The sequence below is a fragment of the Ambystoma mexicanum genome, chromosome 2p, assembly GCF_040938575.1.
Source record: "Ambystoma mexicanum isolate Mex_15411 chromosome 2p, UKY_AmexF1_1, whole genome shotgun sequence".
NCBI lineage: Eukaryota > Metazoa > Chordata > Amphibia > Caudata > Ambystomatidae > Ambystoma > Ambystoma mexicanum.
This window is the reverse complement of record NC_090923.1, coordinates 1,438,460,103-1,438,487,985: the sequence shown is the minus strand read 5'-3', so window position 1 is coordinate 1,438,487,985 and position 27,883 is coordinate 1,438,460,103.

Here is a 27,883-nt window from a genome sequence, read left to right as displayed (position 1 = left end):
CACACACACACACACACACACACACACCCTTGCATGCACGCACACACACATTTGGAAAACAAAACATTTTATTTCCTTTTCCCGAATCCGTTGTTGCTCTGAGGAACAGCTTTGCAGGCAGGCTCCCCTGGCTCCCATGCTGTCATGACCACTGTGAGGGGGCACACGTTGTGCCACAAGCAGGCTCCCACCAGAACCCAGAGTGCCTTAAGACCACTGCCAAAGGGCTCTTGGAGCCAGTCCTGGCGCCTTTGGCGCCAGGCTCATATGTAAGAAGGAAGGGCTGTTCAAACTAGGTCCCTTTATGTACATGGGCCTTTAAATTCAACATGGAAGCACCCAAACAGCCTAGTTCTAAGAACCAAGCCATGCGGTCTAGTGTTTTGGGTGTGGCATGCCTGGAACTACTTTCCATGGTACTACTTTACCTGGGCTATATGAACCACACCTTGACTGCAGAACACGCTTTGCGTTATTCTGCAACCAGCAGCGTGACGCTCACTGTGTCCAGCTCCTGGTCTTCAGCATCTTCCTGTAGTCCTGCAAGAAGAAGAACAAGATTATTCTGTTTTACCTGAGAAAACACCATCCAGCACTCAGCATCTCAACCGGGCTGCAATCTGTGGAAACCGAGAGCAGAAGAAACTTCACTCACCTGTGAGTACTAGCTTAAGGACTTCTGGCAAACTGCTACCACAGCTGCTGCTCGAACACTGCGACTTCCATCAGTCTTACCTGAATTCCATCGCGCTACGCCGCGCTTCCATCTGGAGTACCACAGCAACATCAGCAAAGGAAAAGAGACATATTCAGGTTCGCTTTCAATATTAAACAACCGCACAGCACTGTACTTACCTTAACGGATTCTGAGGGCCTGTTTTTCATCGCTCTCTCATCCACTCGCAGCACCACAGCGGCCTGTGAGGAGAAGAAGAAGAAAACACAGGTTAGTTTTAAAAGACAATAAAGGCGGTGCGCTTCACGCTTTCTCTTACCTAGAAACGTGCCTTTCCATCCGGCATGCCAGCATCAAGACCTTCGCACCTGAAAAGAAAGAGAGAAAGAAATTAACCAATTACCACCATAAACAGAACAAAGACTTACAATTAACAAACCTACCTGCCTACCAGCAGATTTGGGGTCACAGCAGGCCTGGGCCCAAGGAAGGCGTACTGCACCAGTGAAGCAACTCGGGCAGCTCGCCAACAAACGTCAAGCGCCCCTGCACAAGAAACTCAGGACGTATAGCTCACCCTACAAATAACTAAGATGAGAAAAGAACCCAGTGGGAAGGGAATTGGTAGGTGGGAGATTCACCCATTAGAGACAGTTATCACAAATCCTCTCTTCTGTAATTGCAGATTCATTATTCAGCACTGGGCAACTACGCATCCAGGGTTCCAGATTTCAGAGCCTTCCAGACGCTCCCAGGGATATCAGGTGAGCGTAACAGAACGCAAAGCCTTTAAACCTTATCCACCTGGATGTCATGGAGACGTCTGAAACTGATCTGTTACCCCAGCTTTTGGGACAATTACACGCAGCCCGGCAGGAAACCAATGCCTTAAGACAAGAGTTAATAGTCACAAAAGACCATACTGATGAACTAAGCAAACCGCTACTACAAACACAGGTGGGGCAGGCTCCATTGCCAGGATTCGCCCCATCCGTCGCTACACCATCATCAGTCAATCCAGTACAGATAACGTTGCTGTGAGCAGTACCCTTGGCACCACCAGAATGGTTTAATGGAGACCCCAAAAGGTACGCAACATTCATGAACCAGTGCCACCTCCATTTTCTTTGTAGGCCTGGGGCTTTCCCAAACGACCAGGGGAGGGTGGCCTTTGTGTTATCATATTTAAGTGGAAGTGCCGCAGACTGGTCGGAACCTTACGTTCAAAAGATAATGTTCAACTTCCATCAGAATATACCACAGGAACCATGCCGATTAGAGGAGTACGACCCCCTTTAACCAAGGTTGAAAGAGACAAGAGGAGACAGCTACAGTTATGCCTATACTGCGGTAAATCGGGTCACTACCTCAAAGAATGCCCAGTGAAACCTCCAAGGAAGGTAGTAGGCGCTACAGAGAAAGAGGATGATGGAAAGGAATCAGAAAACTACCAGGCCCGGCAGTCGTAGAGGTCCGCTTGTCGAGCAAGAAGGATGAGTCACAGACCTCACATTTCGCCCTACCAGTAACCTTGATCAATCACCAACGACCGTTGCGGATGCATGCCATAGAGGCGTATATAGACAGAGGGGCAGTTGGTAATTACATAGATCAAGATCTTGCAACAGAAATGGGACTTCCCTTATGCACATAACCAACAACTGAAAAGGTAACTACACTTGATTGTACAGAAATTGCTTCGGGACCAGTAACCCAATGCACAACAGAATTAACCCTTCTGTGACAGGATGGACATCAAGAAGCAATCACGTTTGACCTCATTAAAGCTCCTCAGTTCCGGTTGATCTTAGGGATGCCATGGTTAGTAACTCACAATCCCCGCATAGACTGGCGTGCAAAGAGACTGACCTTTTCCGACGAATGCGCCCACGCTTGCTACCAGAAATCTATACCACAGCCATACCTGAAATCTGTTCAAGGAATAGCATCGGGGATCACGGAACCAATGGAGACCTTACCAAAAGAATATCAGGATTATCAAGATGTTTTTTCAGAAGGAACAGTCTATGATCCTTCTCATATGATCTCCGTGCCCTGTCCTGTCTCCTCCTCTCCCATTAATGGTGGCGCCCACTGGGAAGTATGCTTGGATCTCTTTGCCTCCTCTAGAGTCTTTATCAACATCTATCTAAATGGTACTGTCATGGTTCAAGGCCCTCAGGCTAACCTCCTCTTTGATAGGCAGTTACCTCGCCTCATCAACTTCCTCTCATCTCCAGCTGTCCCCTAGTCTTGGCCTCTGGCTACCTTGCCCTCCTCCGCCTCCTCCTTTGCCCCATCTCAAGCTCCTTCCACACCTACGCAGGTGGTACTTACGATCTGTACCCCTCCCTGGAAGGTCTTTAAGTCTGTCAACCTTCTCCATCTCGCCATACTAAATTCTCGCTCGGCCGTTAAACGCTCGTCTAACATTTGTCACCTCCTAGAAGAACCCGACCTTGATGTCCTCGGTCTCACCGAGACATGGTTCACAGCCAGCTCTATCACAAGTTTTGACACTCTCCTCCCCAATGGCTACAAGATCCTCTCAGCTCCCAGATCCAATAGCCCTTATCTTCCCTGAGTGGATCCCTGCCTCTCTCATTCCCCCTCAAGCTTACTCCTCATTTAAATTCCTAGTCTGCAGGCTCTCCCTCTCTCCTAGCCATTCTCTTACTGTTGCTACTCTCTACAGGCCCCCTGGTCAAATCACCTCTTTTCTCTCTTAGTGGGCTGACCTCTCCTCTTCCCTCTTGGCCTCCACCACTCAACTTCTCCTCCTTGGTGACCTCAACATTCATGTTGATTCCACCTGTCCCTCATCTTCACTCTTTCGCGACCTCTGCGATTCCCTCTCCCTCTCCATCCTTCCTTCCGGCCGACTCACTTGGTTGGCCACACACTTGATGTCTTGATCTCATCCGGCCTCCCCTTCTCTATCCCTCTTATCACTCCTCTCTCCTGGAGTGATCACTGCCTCCTCTCCTCTCATCTCTCCATCTCCTCCCCCCAAGCCAAGTCCACTCATAGATTGCCACCCACCTTCTCAGATATCCGGCCCATGAAGCGTGTGTCAGTCGAGGCCTTTACTGCAACCTTCTCCCCTCTCCTCCACCCCAGCCTGACTCAAACCCTGGCACAGCCCTCTCTCTTCTCTACTCCTCTATTTCTGCTAATCTTGATAATCTTGCCCCCGTCATGAGGATCCGTTTGAAGTCCAAAGTCAAGTGCAATTCTTGGTATGACTCTGACCTAGCTACACTTAAACTGAAGTGTAGGGTGGCAGAAAGGAAATGGAGGGCTTCTTGCTCATCCTCTGACAAACTGGCCTGCCACCTGCTCCAAAGGCAATACCGACTTGCTGGCCACACTAAGAAGAGAGTCCACATACAAGCCCGCGTCTCTGCAGCATCTAACAACTCGGCCGAACTGCAAAATCAAAATCTGCAAGGAGCTGGCCAACCCAGTCTCCACACCTCATCTCTCCTCTCAGGATCTTTGCAATGTCCTTGCCTCTCACTTTATCTCTAAAACCCAGGACATCCTGTCCACCTTCTCCTCTGCTCCCACTCCTTCTCAGCATGCTGACCTTCCCTCAGCTACCCCTCATCCCCCTTTCTCCTGTAACGCTCACCTGATTCCCACGGAGTCGCAGGTCTGGCTTCGAGTGCTGGTGCTTCTTCAATGGCAAAGCGCAGGACTCTGAAGATGGACAGGAAGGGCCCCTCTACTCTGGCTTCTCTGGCTCGCAGGAATATTCCCCTGTGCGTGAAAAGGGAGTATTACCTACTGACTGAGTTATGCTCAAACCTCCCACTCTCTTCCAACCCTTCACGATACCCTTCCACGATTCCCGTGAAGTCTCACCTTAGGGTCAGGAAGGATGAGCTCTCCATCCTGCTTCTGATGCAGGGGCGTGTTGAAACCCAGTTACTTCACTGGATTGAGGATTGATGGGAGTTCAGGTAAGCTTGACTATTCAGGTAAGGCGCTGTAAAAGTCCTGCTGCAAGTTCAAAAGTCCAAGCTTAATAATAATGTTCATTGTCTTGTTGCAGCAAGCGCTAATGCTTATGTCTTTTTCCCCTTAGGGGCCGGGGTTCGGAATGCCTGAGATATGGCGCCGACCCGAAGTGAAATGTGCAGTTCCAGTAAATGACAGGTAAGTTCTGGATGAGCGCTCGGGTAATGTCTTTGCATTCGCTCATTCAATGTCTTTGTCTTTTTTCCCCATAGGGGCCGGGGTCCGGAAAATGCCTGGAAGCGGCAAGACCCGAAATGAAATGGGAATGACCCAACAGGTAAGTCTTAGAAGAAAACTGAGCTTTTCCTATTCCTTTCCTTCTCTCACCTTGTCCTTGTCTTTTTCTCTCTAGGCTCTGGCAAGTGGCTGTGGATCCGGATGATCACTGCTGAAGATGGAGGCGTCCAGGATAGGTGAGTGAAATGCAGCGCTGCAGCGATCGTAGCGAAATGCTTTTAAAAATGAAGTCTTCCTTTTCAGGATCGTCGGTGTGATGTCTCCGTGGCGCTGATTTAGCAGGTAAGGTCTTTTGTCTCCCTTTGCAGGTGACCCAGGATACTGACAGGCGTGGCTGAGGTCCAGATGCAGGAGCTGACACAGTGAGCGTCCAGCTGCGAGGAGCAGAACAACGCGAAGCGTGAGTTGCTGATCGGGTGTGGTTTAAATAGCTTTGGAAGAAGTTCCAAGTGTGTATCCTTCCACGATCAGGTATGTATCCTTCCCCGACCACACCCGGGTGGAAAGTAGTCCCACAGGTAAAGTAGTTCCATTCAGGCCTCAAGAGGGCCTGGATGTAGCAGCATGGTCTGCATCAGGTAAGTGCACATTAAAACACTTGAACACATGTCTAGCTTTATGAGCCTGGCGCCTAAAGCGCCAGGACAGGGGTCCAACATGAGCCTGGCGCCTAAGGCGCCAGGACTGCGTCCAAAGGGCCCCAGCTTGGGCCCGCTGGCACTCCCCTGGGGGAAATGATGCCTGCCTCTGGGGTTGCTGGGTCGGACCTGGCTCCTTGGAGGCAGGCATCATGACAGTACCCCCCCTCAAGGCCCCTCCCAAGGTTCTTTCCTCCGGGGGTTTTGGCTTGTTCGGAAATCTCCGGTGAAACCTTTGTACCAATCGAGGTGTGTGGACATGGTTACTAGGCTCCCACGATCTCTCCTGAGGTCCATATCCCTTCCAGTCAACAAGATAGAAGAGTTTCGACTTTACCACCTTGGAGTCTAAAATGTCTTTAACTTTGAATTCTAATTCCCCTTCAATTTGAACTGGATCTGGAGGCTTGGACAATCGGGTTCCTGGTTGTACTGGCTTCAAAAGTGATGCATGAAAAACTGGATGAATACGCATGTTGGACGGAGATCCAGTTTAAAGGCCACTGGGTTGATTATAGCCTTGATGGGGTAAGGTCCTATGAATCTGGGATTGAAGGTTCGCGGGCCCTTGAGGGGTAAATGTTTAGTTGCTAGCCATACCTGGTCTCCTACTTGGTAAGGAGGAGTTTTACTTCGGTGCAAATCAGCGTTTTCTTTATACTTTTTCTTGGCTTGCTGTAAATGACTTGCAGCTTCTTTGAAGGCTCGGGTTATTGTGGAATGCAGATGATTTACTGCGGGCATTTCCAGGGTCAGAGGTTGATCTAGGTCAGAGGTCCGAGGATGGTGACCATACAAAGTATAAAAAGGGGTTTGTCTTGTTCCAGAATGCACTGAGTTGTTGTGTGCATATTCTGCGATCCAAAGAATGTCTTTCCAATTCAACTCAGATTGGTGTAACATGCACCGAAGATATTGCTCGAGAGTCTGATTGGTTCTCTCGGTTTGTCCGTCGGTCTGGGGGTGGTGGCTGGTGGATAACCGCACATCTATTTGTGCTAATCGGCAACACTTCTTCCAAAAAAGGGAGATAAATTGACTTCCACGATCCGAGACTAATACGGAAGGGAAACCATGTATGCAAACTATATTCTCCAGTAATTCCTTGGCCAAGGTGGAAGCTGAAGGCAAACCTTTTAAAGGGATAAAGTGGGCCATTTTGGAGAATAGGTCCACAATTACAAGGATTGTGTTGTAACCAGCACTAGGAGGCAGGTCGGTTATAAAGTCCATTGACAGGGTGTGCCATGGTACCGGTGGAATATCCAAGGGTTGAAGTAGGCCGGCTGGCCTTTTCTTTTGAGCTTTGTTTTGGGCGCAAATTCCGCAAGACAGAACAAAAGACTTTATGTCTTTTCTCCAAGAAGGCCACCAGAAGTGGCGTTTGATTTTTTCCTCCGTTTTAGCAATACCAGGGTGTCCTTCCATTTAAGATTCATGATGATGGGCAATAACAAGTTCTCGCAATTCTTTACTTGGCAGAAACAACCGCTCCTGGAAGTAGGGTAAGTCATCCTTTTCCATTCTTGCAGCCAGGGCGATAGGTAATTACAAAATCAAATTCCGCAAAGAATAGAGCCCATCGGAGTTGTCGTGAAGATTGAGCTTTGGCCGTCTTTAAATACTGTAAGTTTCTGTGGTCCGTAATTACGGTGATGGCGTGTCTTGCCCTGAGAAGGTAGTGACGCCAAGCCTTGAAAGCAGATTTGATGGCCAGTAACTCTTTATCGGTAATTGCGTAGTTGATTTCAGGAGGAGAACATTTTCTGGACCAAAAGGCCACTGGGTGTAGTTGGTTAGTTTTTGGGTCTCTTTGCGACAGGACAGCTCCCATGGCCGAACTGGATGCGTCGGTTTCCACAATGTACGGGAGATCTGGGTGCGGGTGCTTCAATACAGGTGCAGAGGTGAATTTGGTTTTCAGGTCCTGAAAGGCTTGTTCGGCCTCAAGAGTCCATTCGAAGCGTTTGTTTTTCTTTAGGAGAGCTGTGATGGGTTGGACTGTTCGGGAAAATTCTGGGATGAATCTTCGATAGAAATTGGCAAAGCCGAGCATGCTCTGAACTCCCTTCACCGAGCTGGGAGATGGCCATTTGAGGATGGCGTCCACCTTTCGCGAGTCCATTCGGACTCCTTGAGGTGTCAGGATGAATCCGAGAAACTCAACTTCTATGGTATGAAAAATGCATTTTTCGAGTTTTGCAAATAGTCTGTGCTGGCGCAATTTCTCAAGAACTGCCCTAACATGTTTTCTGTGATCAGATTCTGAAGAAGAGTACACCAGGATGTCGTCAATGTAAACAATGACACAGACATCGATAAGTTCCCGAAGACCATCATTCATAAAGTACTGAAAGGCGGCAGGTGCATTGCACAAACCGAAGGGCATCACCTGATATTCGAAGAGCCCAAACTTGGTGCGGAATGCAGTCTTTAATTCGTCGCCTTCTTTTATACGCACCAGGTGATAAGCTCCTCGGAGATCTAACTTGGTGTACACACAAGAGTCTTTCAGCTGGTCGATAAGCTCAGGGATCAAGGGCAGAGGATAACGATTCTTAATCGTTATTTGATTTAGGGCGCGATAGTCTATACACGTTCTAAGGTCGCCCTCTTTTTTCGGCACGAAGAACAGAGCTGAAGAGACAGGAGACTTGGACGGGCGAATAAAACCATTGGCTAGGTACTGATCTAAATACTGACGCAAATGCAGGTTCTCAGGTTCCGTAAGAGCATAAATCCTACTACAAGGTAGTTGAGCATTGGGTACCAGATCAATTTGGCAATCATAAGACCGATGGGGAGGTAACGTGTTAGCCTGCTCTTTCTGAAAAACGTCTTGGAATTCTTGGTATTCTGACAGTAACTGTACAGGGGTGTTAGTTGCTGAGGCTAGACCCATAGCTGGATTTCTTGGATAACAAGTTAGTTCACAATCAGGAAAACTTATCTTCTTTGCTCGCCAGTCAATTCTGGGATTATGTGTTTCTAACCAAGGAATTCCAAGAATTACTTGAAATTGTGGGGCCTTGATCACATCAAACACGATTGCTTCCCGATGTCCGTCCTGACCCACCAGTGTCATTTGAACAGTGGAATGCGTTACAGGCCCTGAGGCTATTTCGGTTCCATCTACTGTAGTAATGACATCTTGGGTTACTTTCGGGCGGAGAGGAAGCTTAATCCTGGAAGCCAATTCACGGTCTATGTAATTTCCAATAGCTCCACTGTCGATGTATGCTTTTATAGCATGCAACTGCTGAGGCTGTTTTGGGTCCACGAGCACCATTGGCATGACAAAATGCGAGGTCAAAGAGTTCGTTTTCAAGCTCGGCAAGCGGACCCCTACGCTTGTCGGGCTAGGTCGTTTTCCGAATCAGGTGTCAATAATTCATTATCAATAGCTCCAACCACCTTCATAGGTGGTTTAACTGGACAATTCCGAAGAAAGTGACCGGAAGTCCCGCAATACAGACAAAGTTGCATTTGCCGCCTTCTCTCTCGTTCTTTCTGCGTTAATGGTCCTTTAACACCACCGATTTGCATAGGTTCGGATACGTCGGTACTCTTGGAGTTAGCATGGGTTTTGATCGGTATTTGGGTTTCATACTTGAACCGATCTGCTTTTCTGTTTTGAAGTCTGTGATCAAGTTGAACCACCAAGTCTATGTAGTCTGCGCAGACCTGGTGTGGGTTTACTATCTGAGCTAGAACATCCTTAAGCTCTCCGCGCAGGCCTCGATGAAACAATGTGATCCTTTTGTTTTCTGGCCATCCAGTTTCCACAACCAGTCTGTTAAAGGTGGCAATGTAGGGCAGAAGATCCTGATTACCTTGCCGTAAGGATAGCAGTTCGTTATCAAGGGCCTGTCCTTGAGAGTGTCGAGCGAGCAATCTTTCCATGCTGGCCTGGAAGCCCTGAAAATTCTGGAGAATGGGATCATCCTGATTTACCAATGGAATAGACCAATCGGCAGCACTGCCACTGAGGTAAGATAGTATAAAGGCTACCTTGGTCTGGTTGTTAGGGAAGGCTCCGGGTCTGCATAGAAAGTGTAAACGACATTGGTTCATAAAGACGGCATATTTCTTGGGGTCCACCGCAAAACGTTCAGGCGGGGCCAAAGGCATGTGTCCAGGTAGATTGATTTGTACCGAGTTATTCAAACCCATTGATGTGGAAATGTCTCCGGAATTAGGTAAAGGAGTGTGCCCTGCCTGGGCCTGTAATATCCTTTTGGCTAAGTCATCTGTTCTTTCCTTGGATAGGATCAGTTCTCTTTTGAGAGCGTTAGTCTCCTGGCGGGCTGAGTGCACCTCTGCCCGTAATTCCCCCAAAAGCTGGGCCAGCTGGTCAGTCTCGGAAGTCTCCATAGCGCCCGGGTGGGAAATTGTGGGTAGGCTTTGCGTTCTGTAACGCTCATCTGATTCCCACGGAGGCGCAGGTCTGGCTTCGAGTGCTGGTGCTTCTTCAATGGCGAAGCGCAGGACTCTGAAGATGGACAGGAAGGGCCCCTCTACTCTGGCTTCTCTGGCTCGCAGGAATATTCCCCTGTGCATGAAAAGGGAGTATTACCTACTGACTGAGTTATGCTCAAACCTCCCACTCTCTTCCAACCCTTCACGATACCCTTCCACGATTCCCCGTGAAGTCTCACCTTAGGGTCAGGAAGGGTGAGCTCTCCATCCTGCTTCTGATGCAGGGGCGCGTTGAAACTCAGTTACTTCACTGGATTGAGGATTGATGGGAGTTCAGGTAAGCTTGACTATTCAGGTAAGGCGCTGTAAAAGTTCTGCTGCAAGTTCAAAAGTCCAAGCTTAATAATAATGTTCATTGTCTTGTTGCAGCAAGCGCTAATGCTTATGTCTTTTTCCCCTTAGGGGCCGGGGTTCGGAATGCCAGAGATATGGCGCCGACCCGAAGTGAAACGTGCAGTTCCAGTAAATGACAGGTAAGTTCTGGATGAGCGCTCGGGTAATGTCTTTGCATTCGCTCATTCAATGTCTTTGTCTTTTTTCCCCATAGGGGCCGGGGTCCGGAAAATGCCTGGAAGCGGCAAGACCCGAAATGAAATGGGAATGACCCAACAGGTAAGTCTTAGAAGAAAACTGAGCTTTTCCTATTCCTTTCCTTCTCTCACCTTGTCCTTGTCTTTTTCTCTCTAGGCTCTGGGAAGTGGCTGTGGATCCGGATGATCGCTGCTGAAGATGGAGGCGTCTAGGATAGGTGAGTGAAATGCAGCGCTGCAGCGATCGTAGCGAAATGCTTTTAAAAATGAAGTCTTCCTTTTCAGGATCGTCGGTGTGATGTCTCCGTGGTGCTGATTTAGCAGGTAAGGTCTTTTGTCTCCCTTTGCAGGTGACCCAGTATACTGACAGGCGTGGCTGAGGTCCAGATGCAGGAGCTGACACGGTGAGCGCCCAGCTGCGAGGAGCAGAACAACGCGAAGCGTGAGTTGCTGATCTGGTGTGGTTTAAATAGCTTTGGAAGAAGTTCCAAGTGTGTATCCTTCCACCGATCAGGTATGTATCCTTCCCCGACCACACCCGGGTGGAAAGTAGTCCCACAGGTAAAGTAGTTCCATTCAGGCCTCAAGAGGGCCTGGATGTAGCAGCATGGTCTGCATCAGGTAAGTGCACATTAAAACACTTGAACACATTGTCGGGGGAAAATTCTGCCGGGGTCGGCCGGGCCGTCCGCAGACCTCCGGGCAGGGAGGCCCCAACTCCTCCCGTATATCCCAGATGAGATAGAGTATGAGACACACGCAAGAAGCAAGGTGACTCTGCTGTTTATTAGACAAAAACGGCAGGGATGGGTCAAGGAGCGTACGCGTCCGTCCTGACACACACACAATCGTGGGGCTCGCAGGCCCTTTTTACTGTATTATGACGCGTTACTTGCGTCACTTTAGAAAGTTAACAAAAAACCTATCGCCACTCCTAATTGGTTGCTCGAGTGGTAGGGTTAGTATAGCACACGTATAGAGAACAATGTTAGTGGTCGAGGGTTAGTCAGGTGATATATCTGGGTTGTCCCTACAATTAGATACATGAGAATTGTTAAATGAAGACTCCTAAGGATTGGTTAATATTACTGGCGTCATTGATAAGAGCCCCATGTTCTGATTGGTGCGCCCGTGAGCTTCCCAGCCTGGGACCACCGCTGTTCCCAGCTCTCGGTGTACCTGCAATTTGCAACAATGTTTCACTATGGGTACGTGCAGACAATGTGAGGATTTATTCATAGCTGGAAGGCTGACCGCTCCCACTGTCGCAAATATCCATTGAGCCTTTCAAGGGTATCTGCCTGTGTCTCGTAACGAGGGATCCAGACGCCTCTTTTCTCCTGGGCTTGGCATCTCGTCAGATTCGGCTTGGTCACGTGAGGTGGGAACGTGTTTGAGGCAGAATTCTGCACAATTAATATTGTTTTTCCACTGTGTGATTGGTTTAATTTGCAGGTGTGATTTTAACGTTGGTGCTCAGAGTGCGAAATTGCAACATCGTGCCCTTGACGATTTGTTCGTGGAATGTAGGTTTGCAACATTGCGACCTTGGCTGGTTGCTTCGCCGGGCTCATTCTGCAGGATCAGCAACCTGACTCTTGTTTTGTTAATGTCCACGGGAGCTCTTGCTTGAGGCCTACTCAGGCCTGGTGTATAAGTGGGTCCGCCTAATGCACAGGTGCGGTGGTTACAGTACCATATATTTCCATGACCATTATCGTGTCTTCATTATATCTCCCATGGTGGTAACTGGTTTTAAGAGAAGCGTGAGCAAGCTTTATAGATGAGTTCATGACGCGTCTTGCGTTTCTGCATTCTGAAAGCCTATATAAAAATAATAAAGATGCACGTCCGTGAGTTTGCCTGTCGCCTACGTCATAGCACTGAGTATATTCTTCGTGTAGGTTGGTGCGGGAATGTCCAGTGTATATATTTGCACAGGTGTGCTTACCGTTGTCTAGGTCGTCATGGCATCTCTAACGACGTGTAGATTTTAGTCTAATTGGTCCATGCCGCAGGTGTCGGCATGGCCAGTGCGGGCTGCTGGGCAGGTAGATGGACACATCCGTATGTTCCTGTACCAGGGTATCTGGTCGTCTGGCAAATGGACAAACTCTTCTCGCGGCGGGTGTCTGGGTCGTGACCCTTTAGGCCAAGCACGAGAGGTGAAGGACGGGAGCCTGGTCTTCCATTCTCCCACTTCAACATGTCTAGCTTTATGAGCCTGGAGCCTAAGGCGCCAGGACAGGGGTCCAACATGAGCCTGGCGCCTAAGGCGCCAGGACTGCGTCCAAAGGGCCCCAGCTTGGGCCAGCTTGCACTCCCCTGGGGGAAATGATGCCTGCCTCTGGGGTTGCTGGGTCGGACCTGGCTCCTTGGAGGCAGGCATCATGACATCTCCTCCTTTCCTCTTTTCTCCCCTGATGAGATATCTAGACAAGTCCAATCTATGAAAGCCTCATCAAAACAGGTCCATCCCCGTTCCTCTAAAACCATTAAGGACCACATTGACACCCTTGCGCCGGCCCTTGCTGATTTCTGCAACCACTCATTTGCCTCTGGCTCTTCCCCCCCCCCTCTTAAACACTCCCTTGTGCATCCTCTCCTCAAAAAATCAACTGCTGATCCGTCAAACTACTGCCCAATTTCCATTACTCCCTTTTTGGGCAAGCTCCTGGAAAAGCTGGCCATCTCTCAGCTTAATCTCCATTCTGACTCTGTTGGCTCCCTCCATGACCACCAATGTGGCTTCGGAGCTGCCAGAAGTACGGAAACTGCTCTCCTGAACATCCGTGAAAACCTGCTCTCCAACCTCGATTCTAACATTCTCTCTGTCCTCATCCTACTTGACCTCTCCTCTGCGTTCGACACGGTCAACCATACCACCCTGCTCAATCATCTTCGTGACAACCTCGGTATCACTGATCAGGCTCTTGCCTGGCTGACCTCTTTTCTCTCTGATCGACCCTCCCAGGTACAACTTGGGTCCTTCCTATCTTCTATCTCCCTCTCCACATGTGGTGTCCCCCAGGGGTCTATCCTCTCACCCTGGCTTTTCAACCAATACCTGGCAACTCTCGTTTACTGCATCTCAATGTTCTGCTCAACTTTCCAGTGCTATGCTGATGACACCCAACTCATTTTCAGGCTTCTTTCAGCCTCCTCCTCTTCTTCCCTCATCTCCGATTGTCTAATCGCCATTCAATATTAGTGTGCCGCCAATGATCTATGTCTAAATGCCAACAAGACTGGGATCCCCCTTATTGGTACACCATCTCCATCCTTTCCTCTCACTCTCTGGCCGGCCTCCCTTGGCCCTCCGCCCACCCCCACTTGCGCGGCTAAGAACCTTGGGGTTATCTTTGACTCTACACTTTCCTTCTCCGCACACATCTCTGATGTCTCCAAAAAATCTAACTTTTTACTTTGCCTCCTTAGAGGTACTCTACCTTTCCTCTCCTCCCCTCAAAAGCTCAATGTCTCCCAAGCTCTGGTTCTTTCCAGACTGGATTACTGTAACAGCCTCTTCCTAAATCTACCTGACTCCACTCTCCGCCCTCTATAACTAATCCAGAACAGGACTGCAAGACTTGTCCTTGTCCTCAAGCCCTGGGATCGTATCTCTCCAGCCTTGAAATCCCTTCATTGGCTCCCAGTGGATGCAAGGATTAAATTTAAAACCCTGTGCATTGTCCACAAGGCTTTCTGGAGCCTGGGTCCAAAATACCTTCAACTATCCCTCTGTAAATACCTCCCCTCTCGAGCCCTTCGCTCCTCTACTTTTAACTCCCTCAGGGTTAGTCGCTTTGCAAAAAAACAAGCTGGGGTAGATCCCTGTCTTCGGCTGGTGCCTCCCTTTGGAACAGCCTCCCGGCCACCTTAAAACTTGAGGAAAAACATCTTTGGTTCCAGAAACTTCTCAAGACCTTCCTCTTTGCCTCTGCCTTTGCCCCCCTTCTCTCCTGTTGATCTGTTTCTTCTCATGGCATTTTGCACCTGGCCACCCTCTGTTCTTTCGATCCCAGGTACCTACTCATCTGCCACCCTCCTGCACTGCCTCCAGGCCACCATCTGCACTAGGGTTCTGCATCTGTACCCATACAGTCCCCCTCCCACGTTTCTTCTGCACTTATCAGATATAACTTTCTGACTAACTTTCACTTGCTGGCTGTTTTATGGTTTAAAGAACTTATTTATTATTTAATCTATTTAATATTTATTTATTTATGTTTTCTCTCCTCTGCTTCACACTTACCACTCCCCCTTCCTTGCACTTTTCCCCCATTTTTCCTTTCCCATGCACTTGCGCTTTCTTAAATGTCACTGGGCCTAGTAAGATAGCAGTTTTTTCTGGGTTTTTTTTCCTCTCCCTTGTTCCCCTCCCTTTTTGCCTGGTTGTGCTCTGAAACACTTGTGTACGAGCGCGATATATATAAAATATAATTTCATTTAATTTCATTTCAAAACATTACCGCCACATAGGCCCTATGACTGTCAGATCGACCTGATACCTGGCGCACAGGTTCCTTGTGGTCGAATATATGCACTTACGGAAATCAAAAATCTCTCCTTGAAGTCCTATCTGGATCAGTACCTGGCTAATGGGTTTATCCGCCCATCAAAGTCGCCGGCAGCCTCTCCCTTATTCTTCGTACCCAGGAAGGAAGGAGATTTGAGGACTTGCATCGATTACCGCGCACTTAATCAAATCACAGTAAAAACCGCTACCCTTTGCCCCTTATCCCGGAACTGTTGGACCAAGTCAAGGATGCCCGAATCTACACCAAACTAGACCTCAGAGGAGCATACCACCTTGTACGTGTAAAGAAAGGGGATGAATGGAAAACCGCATTTCGCACCAAATATGGCCTGTACGAATATCAGGCAATGCCTTTTGGGCTGTGCAACGCTCCCGCAGCGTTCCAATACTTCATGAATGATGTATTACGGGAATTAATCGATGTCTGTGCCCTGGTCTATATTGACAACATCCTGGTGTATTCCCCCTCTGAAAGAGATCATGTGGAACATGTTCGCTCAGTCCTCGCAAAACTTTGCCAGCACAAACTGTACACTAAACTCGAGAAATGCTCCTTCCATGTCACCGAAGTTGAGTTCCTCGGTTTTGTTCTCTCGCCAAAGGGAGTCAAGATGGATTTACACAAAGTAGAAGCCATCCTTAATTGACCGTCACCTTCTTTACTTAAAGAAACCCAAAGAATGCTCGGCTTTGCACATTTTTATTCCAGATTTCTCATGGATAGTCCACCCAATCACATTGTCACTGAGAAAAAACAACAAAAAATTCCAATGGACTGAAGAGGAGGAACAGGCCTTTCAAGAACTCAAGAAAAGATTCACCTCCGCGCCAATTTTACGACATCCTCACCCTGATCTCCCCTATGTAGTGGAAACTGATGCTTCCAGCGTAGCAATTGGAGCAGTTCTCTCTAAAAGAGATCCAGAGACAGGCCAATTACACCCCGTGGCCTTTTGATCACGTAAATTCTCACCACCAGAACTTAACTATGCAATTACAGACAAAGAACAGTTGGCAATAAAATCAGCCTTCAAAGCCTGGAGGCAGTATCTATTAGGTGCCAGACATACCATTACAGTAATCACAGATCACCGAAACCTTCAATACCTAAAGTCAGCAAAAGCCCAATCGTCATGACAGTTGTGGTGGGCTCTATTCTTCGCAGAATACGATTACGTAATAACATACCGAATGGGAGTTCGGAATGGGAAGGCCGATGCATTGTCTCGTATGGGTGTTGAAGAGAAAACGAACAGTACCCTGGACCCTGTTGCCATCATCCCGAGTGATAAACTACTGGGACTCACCACCACATTGACTCTGAGTGAACTTCAAGATAAGATTCGAACCTTAATGATCCCCGAGATCTTGCAGAAATGGAATTCCCAAAATGAACATCACACGGTTCTGGACGGATTACCCTACTTCAGGGAACTACTATATCTACCAAGTAAAGATCTGCAAGAATTGGTCATTTCTGGTAATCACGATTCCCTGATCGAAGGCCATCCCGGAATTGCTAAGACTCTAGCCAAGGTTAAGCGGAATTATTGGTGGCCAACCTGGCGTAAGGACATTGCTCGACTTGTTCTATCCTGTGGGATATGTGCACAGAATAAATCACAAAAACAGACACCAGCTGCCTCCTACAACCACTGGATATTCCACCGGATCCCTGGCATGCTCTTTCTCTTGATTTTATTACGACTTACCTCCCTGTCAAGGTTTTAATACCCTTTTGGTGGTTGTAGACCTGTTCTCTAAAATGGCACGTTTCATTCCATTCAAAGGACTTCCTAACGCTACCGGTCTGGCAGAAGCATTTCTTGTACAGATTATAAAACTGCATGATTTTCCCTCAGTCCTAATCTCAGATCGTTGAAGGCAATTTGTATCCAACTTCTGGAGGAAATGTTGTACCATGGCACAAATCGATGTTCGATTATCCACTAGCCATCACCCCAAATGGATGGACAAACAGAAAGAACAAACCAGACATTAGAACAGTATCTACGTTGCATGCTGCATCAAGTGGAAGAGAATTGGAAAAACGTATTATGGATAGAGGAATACGCATACAATAACTCCATACACACCAGCACGGGAGAAAGCCTGTTCTACACAATATATGGAAGACATCCACGTTCCTCTGAACTAGACTCCCCCACGACCTTGGAAATGCCAGCGGTAAAGACTCTACACACAAGCATTACCCAAGCCTTCAAAAGGGCAAATGAACATTTACTGCAAGCCAAAGACAGACAAAAGAGATTCTCGGACCGGCATCGAAAGAAAGCTCCCGATTACCAAGTTGGAGACGAAGTCTGGTTGGCATCAAAACATATGCCCATAAAAGGTACCCTGACCTTTCGTCCAAGGTATCTAGGACCCTATACCATCGAATCGGTGATAAATCCGGTGGCCATCAAGTTAGCCTTAGCACCAAGCATGCAAATACATCCGGTGTTCCATGTGTCACTTGTAAAACCTGTACAACCAGGAACCCGAGTCTTAACACCACCAAAACCTGTGCTAGTTGATGGAGAGCCTGAATTTGAAGGTTAAAAACATCCTGAATTCGAAACGTACCAAAGCTAAGCTATACTATTTAGTGGACTGGATAGGATGCGGGCATCAAGACAGAACTTGGGAACCAAGTGAACATATTCACGCACCACGTCTGATTAAGAGGTTTCACCTGGATAACCCCACCAAACCCGGACCGGACAGAAAGGATACCATGAGAGGGGCCTTGGGGGGGGGGAGTGCTGTCATGACCATTATGAGGGGGCACACGTTGTGCCACAAGCAGACTCCCACCAGAACCCTGAGGGCCTTAAGACCACTGCCAAAGTGCCCCTGGAGCCAGTCCAATAATGAAGATGTTTATTCTAGGTTTCAAGAGCAAGCTTTTCTCAGTAAGGCATGTAGCATTTTTATTATGACTACAATATATAATGGACACGATCATTAGAAATTGCCATTGCAAACCTTTAAAAATAGCCAGTTTACAATGTTAATGATTATCTTTTTTGATAGCTACCTTTGCAGAAAATAGACATTGTATAATGTACTTCATGCTTAGAAAGTCGGGTACTCAGAATAAAACCAATGACCTGCTTCCTCCGTGGGCATCAAAGCAGTGTTTAAATTTTCAAGCTGGCCACTGATTGTTTGGTAGTGCTGCTGTTCCTGCTGTTTGCATTACAGTATGCACAAAAGATAACCATTAACAGAAAATAGCCAATCTGAAATGCAGGGACGCCCGGCCCCCACACAGCCTACCCATGCTCATCCGCTAGAGGCAATGTGTTCTTGGTGTGATGACGGCATTCCTGTAAAACAATGGGCATCATTATGAGTATGGCGGTAAGGCAACACCGACGCCGGTATCGCTACCGGCACCGTTGCTACCGTACCACTAAACTACGAGTTGTGCTCGCGAGTCTCGCTCTGCCCAGCAGGTCCGACCTGGCTGGCAGTGAGACACCCGTGAACACAACTCATGGATGCACCGGCACCGTTATGAACGGTGCCGGTGCATCCAAGCTCCCCATTCCCATTCAGCCCAATAGGGCATGGGGAGCCCTTATTGCCGGCACCCGCGAATGGGCAATTACCAGGTCCACCGACCTCGGCATGACCCGGTAATTGCCCATTCGCGGGTGACGGTAAAATCACGGGTCCGGCGGCAGCCATGCCTTTGTTACAGGCACGGCTACCGCCAGACCCGTAATGAGGCCCAATGTATGTCTCCAAATAACAATCCTGCCCCCACCTCATGGGCTGCATTTGTCGCTGCTGCCCTGATTCTAATTTTGACCCTAAAAAACCCAGCCCCCACTCCGCCCACCCCCTCCCCCCCAACCCCCCGGCAGCATCTGGGATGGCTCTAGCAAGTGTGCACCACACAATGCAACTGTGGCCCACTGAGAGAGAGCAAGAGAGAGAGAGATGGAGAGGGGATGTGAGAGGGAGACGGAGGGAGACAGAGAAAGAGAGACAGACAGAGAGGCAGAGAGAGACATAGAGAACAACAGAGTTCGGAGGGAGCCCTTGACCAGCATATCATAGGCCGGGTATGGCCAGTTTAAAATATGTATCACCATTATTTCAATTCATGGATTATTTGAATATGTTGAAACAAGGATTCAATATTCAAAAATACAGGTAGTAAACAGACTAAAATGGGGAACGACCACACTTGACAAACGACCGTCCACGGTCCCTTTTTTATGCAAACATGAGCACGCTATTAATGTGGTGGGGTCTTCCGCTGCTAAACCTTATACGAGAACTAAATGCTTTCACGCAGCCACTCCAATCGTGGTGCCATGTGGTAATCAATATACGCCGACTTATATTATGAACACACACACATTTCTATAGAGCAGCATCTTAGGCAAATTCATTCATGAAGTAATGCGGCAAAACAATGCTCTATTCAGGCAAAACAAATAGCTTCTTATGACGTCGCTAACTATTTAGTCAATGTGCTATCATAAGGCGCCAAGTGGCATGAAGACAATCTTATCCAATAACAAGAGTAGTCGTTTAACTGTGGAGGTTTGAAAAACAGGGCAGGCCAAAAACATAGAAGTAGGACTAAAGTAAACACAAATAAAACTGTAGTCCTACTTCTATGTCCTGTCCTGTTGCGGGATGGGTGGGGAGGCGGTGTGGCTCACAAGCACACTCCTCTCATTGGATGAGAGCGGCTGGGGAAGGGAAGGGGGAAATTGGGGTGCATGAAAAGCATTCACGCTCCCATTCGCGCAGGAAGTGTTCTGCCGGGCCCGGAGCCTGGAACAGAGGCCATTACCCGGGACTGTCCCGAAAAAACCTGAACGTCTGATCACCCTAAGTAACAAGTCAATGGACCTCATTACGAGGTTGGAGGAAGCCTTGCCGGTTTTACCGGCAAGGCTACCTCCAAACTCGCATCCGGGTCTGGCACCCGCAAATGGGTAATTTCCAAATGGGTACATCCCCATTCCCATTTCAGCTCCATAATGCTCAATGGGAATGGGGAGGGTGGTAGCACTGGTACCATTAATAACGGTACCGGTGCTACCATCATGTTCTGCTTGTGGGTGCCGGTACCACCACCAGTTCAGACCTGGTTGCTGCAAGGGAACCCGCGAGCAGAACTCCTAGTATGGTGGTACGGTAGCAACGGTGCCGGTAGCGATACCGGCGCCATTGTGCCATTGTTGCCTTACCACCATACTTGTAATGAGGCCCAATGTACCTCTCTATGAACAATGAATGTTTTTCTTCACATTATTATACGTTGGCTATCTCTTCTTTTTCCTTTTTTGCACTTACATTCTGGTACAGTTAATATTTGGATAGGCATAAAAAAGAGCCGCCTTGATAAAACATCTAATTAGTGTCAAACACGTTTCGGCTGATGAGAAAGAAAATGGCAGTATGCAGGGTCGAGTGAAAATCCACGCATGTTAGACAAGACCAATCTCATCATTTGTTTTCTACAACACAGGCCCTGATCAGTATTGAACTCTCCCCCGCACCGCGGGGGCGGACTGCCCCACGGGGAACTCTGGAGATTTCCCGATAGTCCTCTGCACCCTGGGCCTCTTTTGTATGGTATTTCTAAATGTTCCCATAGGAAAAGGTTTGGGCTTGCTGAACATGTGTAATATGGGGCTACTTTGAAAATTATTTCCAGGGCCTCAGTTGGTTCTCAGTCCACCCTGCCGCCACCCCATCTTTTACTTTCAATTTCAGGCACAGCTGTAGTGCTGGGGCAATGCACAGGGCCTGTGGCGCTCAAATTGTCCATTTACTTGAAGAGGCAGCATGGTGACGAGAAATCCGACATCCTTGACCGCTACGCGCTTTACAAATGCATCTCAAATGTCATGTGTATTGGCTGCCACTGAGAGGTAAAAGCGAATGGATGCGCTGCGGTGAGCCCATTAGCCGCTGCGTGGGCTTGAATAACGGCTGCTGATAAACAGGAAGTCCACGTGACCAGCGGGCGACAAATGCGAAGCTGGAACAAAGACTCCCTTTGTATTAATCCACGTGTTCATCACTCACAATAAGGCAATGATTCGTCACAAGAGGGTATCATTCCGAAAGGTGAATAACTTGAATGATTTTTTAAACATTTGCTATGATTTATCTGTTTTCAGATGCCAACACGTGTTACGCACAGCAGTGCTTCATCAGGGCGGGTATATTTAGAGTTAACGCTGTGAAACAACTTAAACATGTATTACAGCTTACCAGAAAGAAGGATGTACCTCCCTTTTGGAGCTGTGAATTGTGAAAAGGGTTTCCAACCAAATGATGGTACAGCATGGCTGTGTACCTTTCTAAGTCTGCTTGTGAGGGGCCTGGTTCAAGAGATCATTTACATTTCAATGTGACCTACAGAGCGCGTATAAGGTTGAGGACCCAAGACTTTTATGGGTAACAATGGTCAGGGGTAGGCTTCTGCTGATGAAAACCATGAAGGACCTTCTGTGACGTAATACTCATTGATATTGAAAGAGGCAACTTCTAGTGAAGGGCAGCTAATGTAGTGGTGCGAGCTCCCCTTGTGCATCTTCTCTTTTTTACGAAGCCAAAAGGCAGTAACCATGGCAATGAATCCTAAGAGCTTTTCCTTGAGGTGTGAACACCTCAGGTGCGGAGGGAAGAATAGAAATAGAAGACTGCCCTGCTGTTGTACATGTCATCTGTGACGTGCCTCACAGAACCTCATGAAGAGGTTCGGATCTAGAAGAACACCAACGTTCTGATGTTTCAGTTATCATAGATCCGACCTCCGGGGGCCACACAATAAAAGCCCTCCTTGACTTACTTCTGTGTCCTGCCTCTTTACATCACCTGCTCATTTGGCCTCCCTTACACTGCCTCACAGTTTTGCCCAAACACTTTAATCCCGGAGCAAAGAGGATTCACAATTAGGGTCAGAAGGCCTGATCTTTCCCCCAAAGTACATATTTAATGAAGAACTTTATATCTGGCTGGGAGTTTATATTTTTCCAGGCAGGGCATTTTTATGAGGCACGGAGCGGTCTTTCTAAATCAGACTGTCAAGCCACTGCCACACACAAGTGCGTGCAGGGTCTGGCAGGCTCTGTGTGGCACAACAGACTCGACGCAAGAGTAACAGGTACGTTTGAAGGCGTGTTTGTGTGTGTGTGTGTATGTGGTTGTATGAGTATTTGTGGGGAAAATGCGTGTTTAGATGTGGGAATGGGGCTAGGTGGCGAAAGGAGGGTTCAGAGGGTTATCCCCCCCCAATTAACGAGAGTATGAGCGGGAGAGGGTGTGGGCTTGGCGAAGGAGGGCAAAATATATCAGTCTTTTTTGTGTTCGGGCTTTAAAATGCGGGATAATGACATAGAACTGGGCATTCAGCTGAGTGCCGTCAGAAGAACATCCTTTGCCCTCCATAAGGACCTCCACGGTTCTGATGAGGTGTGTCCCGTATGATATCGTACTTGAACTCTGAGCCCGCTCGACTGCTGTTCGACAAACTCTCTTGGGTCAACCTGGGGTAGTTTCGTCATGGGTCAGGGATCCAGCTTGGAAAAGAGGTCGGTGCTCTGGGAATGAGGCTGCAATTGTCACTTTCTGGCAAGAGACCACGATAGGAGAACCTTGCTCTATCCATCTATTCCCGCCTTGAAACACTTGTGTATAGGCGTGTTATAAATGTCATGTCATATCACATCATATCATGAGTCCTTTGCCTGGCTCCTCATGGAAGAGGACTGTCGCCCTGTTGCTGTTGGTATTGTCAACCTGGCTTCCCGAAGGATTCCTACAAAAGGAGATCTCTTTATAGAAAAGCCATGACAGGCAATGTTGTGAAAATTCCTCTTAAGCTTTGCAAAGGAACAGTCCTATAAGGAGAAGGGCAAATGATGGAGACCTCTCTTTGTCCTGTGAACATCTGGACAAGAACCAAACCACCAACACTTGCAGTCCTGCCGGGAACCCACACCCCCAGATACTGAATGCGAACATGCCTTTATTTCAGCATGCAAGTCGGATCGGAGCTCAGCCGGGAGGAACCAAGCATCCCAATATGTCTTTATGGGTGCCCCCAAGACTAAGTCTGAACATAGCTTTCTTCGCCAGGGGCGCATACGGTATCAATCCCAGAGGCGTAGCCAGGATTGTGTAACAAGTGTGGCCTGGAGCTAGTGTAGTAGGGCCCATCCTAAAGGGAGTCTGCAGAGGAACGTGCATTTGTTCTAAATGCGCAGGAGCAACAAAGCATAGATAGGGAGCCCAAACCATTCAAGGGGGACTCATTAGAAGAGCCAAGTCACCAACAATGCACAGAAGATGTTTCCAATGCATTTTCATAGTGTAGTACCTTCCCCCTGCACCAACCTTTCCTTCAAATAATAACACTCAATGTGGCTTTCTATCCCCCATAAATGCCAATTAAGCGTGCCATGTCCCTGTTAAAAATAGTTCATGGTCCAATGACTCCCCCCAGCCTCTCATACACAGACACACACAAATACACACACAGATAGACACACATACATATACAAAAACATACACACATACACACAGACACATACAGACACACAAACTCATGCACATTTATACACATTCATCCACCAGTCACATACCCATAGAGTTTCTCTGTCATTTATACAAGCACCCAGAACATTGACACTGCATTCTTATTCACACCCGTACTCGCACCAATGTACACCATTCACACTGCATTCTTATTCAAACCAGTTCTCGCACCAATGTACACCATTCACACTGCATTAATTCATAGGAATGCACTTACAGACACACGCTCACATACATACCTATGTACATACTGTGATGCTGGAAATGCATCAGAGGGACAGGGCCTCTGAATCCTTGTCCTTTACTGCTTTTTATCGTGTGTTCTGTCGTGTTTTCTGCCCAGGAGTCCATGTGGGACTCCTGGCAGTGCAGCTCTCTCTTTTGGTTTGGTGAACAGACCCATGGGATACCCTTATGGCACCCATGGGTAGGGGTACAACCCTGTGCCCCTAGTGTATGTTTTTGGGCACCTGTGGGTGGCCCACAGAGCAGGGTATGGGCTGGTGGCAGCTCCATGCTGAATTTGACAGGTGCTCTGGGTGTCCTCCATTTTGGGATACCCAGGCCCTGCCATTGGGATCAGTTGATTCCTGATAGGAAACAAGATGGCCCCTGTGGCCTCTTGCTTTCTATTGCCTGTTACCTTGTTTTCCCAAAGTCCTGGGAAGCCCTGACTCTGTCCCTTCCCCTGACTGGCTGTTGGGTGGAAGTTCCATATATGGTGTTGTTGTGAAGGCCCAGCTAGACTGTCTGGAGCCTTCCCAGTGACTGTATGTTGTGGGTACCTCCTGTGGGTGGGACCTGGGTGAATGGAGTGTGTGACCAATATACACTCCTTGTTGTGGTTGTCTGGTTTCTGGCATGAGAGACAACGACTGAGACAGCCCTGCCCGAAACTGGCCTGAATGCAGTGTGTAGTGTTGAATGGCTGGGTACTTGTCCCAATCCACATTCCTTGTTGTGAGTGTCTGAAAGGGAGGAGTGTGGCCTGAATGCACTGTGTGCCTGATTGGCTGACTGACTGCATGAATGCCCTTCTGTATGATTGGCTGCTGAGTGTGTGCCAGCAGTGTGGATGAGAGACAGAATAGTATATCTGGGGACCTCTCACCACTGGTAATTGTTCAGAAGCGTTCAGAAGCTGAGTCTCCACTCTAAGAGTAACTGGAACTGCTGATCCTCGACGCCCAGCTGGAAGAAGAAGACTTGCTGTTGCACTTGCTTCGACCGATCTGAAAGCTGCCGAATTCGTCGAGGACTGACCCGAGAGAGGACCTGGTAAGGCGCCCTCTTCCCGTGCTCTGAGGGATCATCGAGCACCGCTACATCTTCGCCGAAGCACCCTGGAAGTCAGACCCTCGAAAGGCTTCCTACCCGAGACGGGACCGCCGAGGAGATCGAAGTGAAGCACCCAGACATCGCCGCCGTCGAAGTCCATTGCCGTCGACCAGGGTCCACAGGTCTGTGTAACCGCTGGAGGCCCGTCGAAGTTGTGTTGCCCAGCCGTGGGAACCACTTGACGCCGTGCCGCCGACGACCGGAGCCGTCCGCTCCTTGCCTAAGAACATTTGAATCGAAGGACTCCCTCGTCCGCACCGTCGACTGCTTTATCCTGCCGGAGAAAGTCGAGGACGACCAACGCGCCGACGAGAAACCTGCCGGTGGGTTTCCCGCCACCCGAAGACCACAAAGACTCGAACGACTCGACGCCCTTGCTGGGCCCCCGTCTTCACAATCTTTGCAGTCCAGAACAATTGTCATCGAGGTGCCCCGCACGCCTCTGCCTTGCAGGACGCCAACGCTCCGTCGTCGACGAGCACCGCTTGGATCGAAGCTGCCGCCTCATCGACGCCGTTCTACCCTGTTTTTTGTCGGACGTTCGATGCCCCGTGTCTCCCGCTTGAAAGGGAAGGCATTCAAGAAGGGCTGTCGATTCCCCGACGCCGAACGCCGAGTTCCTTGATGGACGTTCGACACCCCGTGTCTCCAGCTTGAAAGGGAAGGCATTCCAGAAGAGCGGTCGATTCCCCGCCGCCGAACGCCAAGTTCCTCGACGCTTCTCGACGCCTCTCGACGATCCGTGACTCCCGCTTGAAAGGGGGTCGCTCAAGAAGGATCCGTCGACGCCTCTTCGAAGAACTCGACTCCACCAGGTACATTGGGGGGGTAAAAACATTATAGGAGGGAATAAGACTTGCAGAACAATATATGGACTGGGCTTGTGCTATATCTTTATTTTACAGGTTGCCCAGGTTGGGGGATCTCCACACAGAACTGTGTCTAGTGGTAGGGCCCAGTATTCTGCCTATTGCTCAACCATCTTATTTTCCCTCCTCTCTCTATTGCTGGTTTCACTCTATTGATCTGTGTGACATTGTTACAGTATTGTTGATGCACTTTAATGAGATCTAATACAAAGGGTGGTACCACTGTAGAATTGTATATATTTGCCATTGTTGATTTTCCTAAGTACAAAGTGAGTTATTATGATAAGTGTAAATAACCTTGAATATTGATTATATAAAGACGGTGTTCTAACCAATACAGTGTGTGGACATTCCTGTGTGGGGGCTTGGGGACTACACTGTACTTAAGAACCAGCCTGCATCACCTCCTGAGAAGCTAGGCCTTGATTGCTCGACCATAGCTACCGAATAGAGAATCTAGGCTGGGGTCCTCTGTGCCTCCCCTCTACCATATAGAGAGCAGAAGTACAGACCACCCCCTACCAGTCTTTACACTGGTGGCAGCAGTGGGATGCTTATGGTTTTAAGAATCAGTCTATAATCGTGCCACTTACAAAATATCTGCACTTTATTAAATTAAGGTTTAGTTGTGTACAAGATAACTGCATTACAAACAATGGAGTCTATTGCAAATGGCAAATTGACTCGGATGAGCTTGGAGGCTCTCCAGAGTGCTTGTGAAGCCAGGGAGTTAGACTTTGTGGATAAGTCTAGGGCTGAGCTGATAGCTGCCCTGGTGGACTACCAGACTGATGGTGAAACTCTTGATGAGGGGGAGGATGCAACCAATGAGGACTCTGCCCCCGGGGTTTCTGCTGAATCTGTTTCTGGGAATGCCGCCATTCCTGCTGCCTCTGTTCCAAACCCCAGCAATTCCTTGGAGCTTGAGTTATTAAGGATGAAATTGGCCTTTGAATACCGCAAGTTGGAAATAGATGCTGAACTTAAGAAAGAGGAGTTGGCTCAACAAGTGGAGCTCAAGAATAGGGATCTTGAAATCAGAAATAAGGACCTTGAACTCAAGAGCCAGGACACTGAATGTCAGAAAATCCAGCTAGAGAAAGCTAGAGTGGAGACTTCAGCTAAAACCAGTGAGAGTGTCAGGTCCCCAGCCACCAAGTTTATGAAAGATTTGGTTGGTGTATTTGTGGAGGGTTCAGATATCCTCCAATGGATTGAAGCGTTTGAAATGGCTTGTGTGATTCATGATGTTGATAAAAGAGATTGGGCTAAGTGTTTGTTAAGCAGAGTGCCTCAAACTGGATATGACTGTATTCTGAAGCTGAGTGTGGAAGAAAGGGGTCAGTATGAGTGTATGAAGTCTGCTTTGATTGCCAAGTTTGGCAAGACACCTACCCAATACCTTAAAAGGTTCAGGGATTTTAAGAAAAGAGAGAATGTGTCTTGGGTTGACTGGGTGAGTGCTGCGCACATGAACATGATGGGGTGGATTGATGGATACAAGGTTAAGACTTTTGTTGAATTGTCCCACCTCTTGTTTTTTGAGCATTTTTCTGAAGCCTGTTCACCAGAGCTGCGTCAGTATGTGGCTGACCAGAACATTTTGGACCCCTTTAAGCTGGCTAGGTTGGCTGACAAGTGGGTCTCCCACCGGGTGTCCCCTAAGGACTCCAGTGGGAAGGACAAGGACAAAGAAAAGGGGGCCTCTCAGAAAGCTGAGGAGTCCCACAAGCAGTCACAGTCGGGTAAACCTAAACCTTCCTCTCCCAAGACCCAAAAATCTAGTGGGGATAAGTCATCTGTGGGTGGGAATAAGAGTAGTGGTCCACCTGCTAAGCAGGCTCCCAGTGGTTCCAGTACCGTACCCCGCACTCCTGGCACTTGTTGGGACTGTGGGGCTCTGGATCACAGAAGGGTTGACTCCAAGTGTAAAGGTAAGGCAGTTGGAGTACAGGCTGTCAGCCTGACCT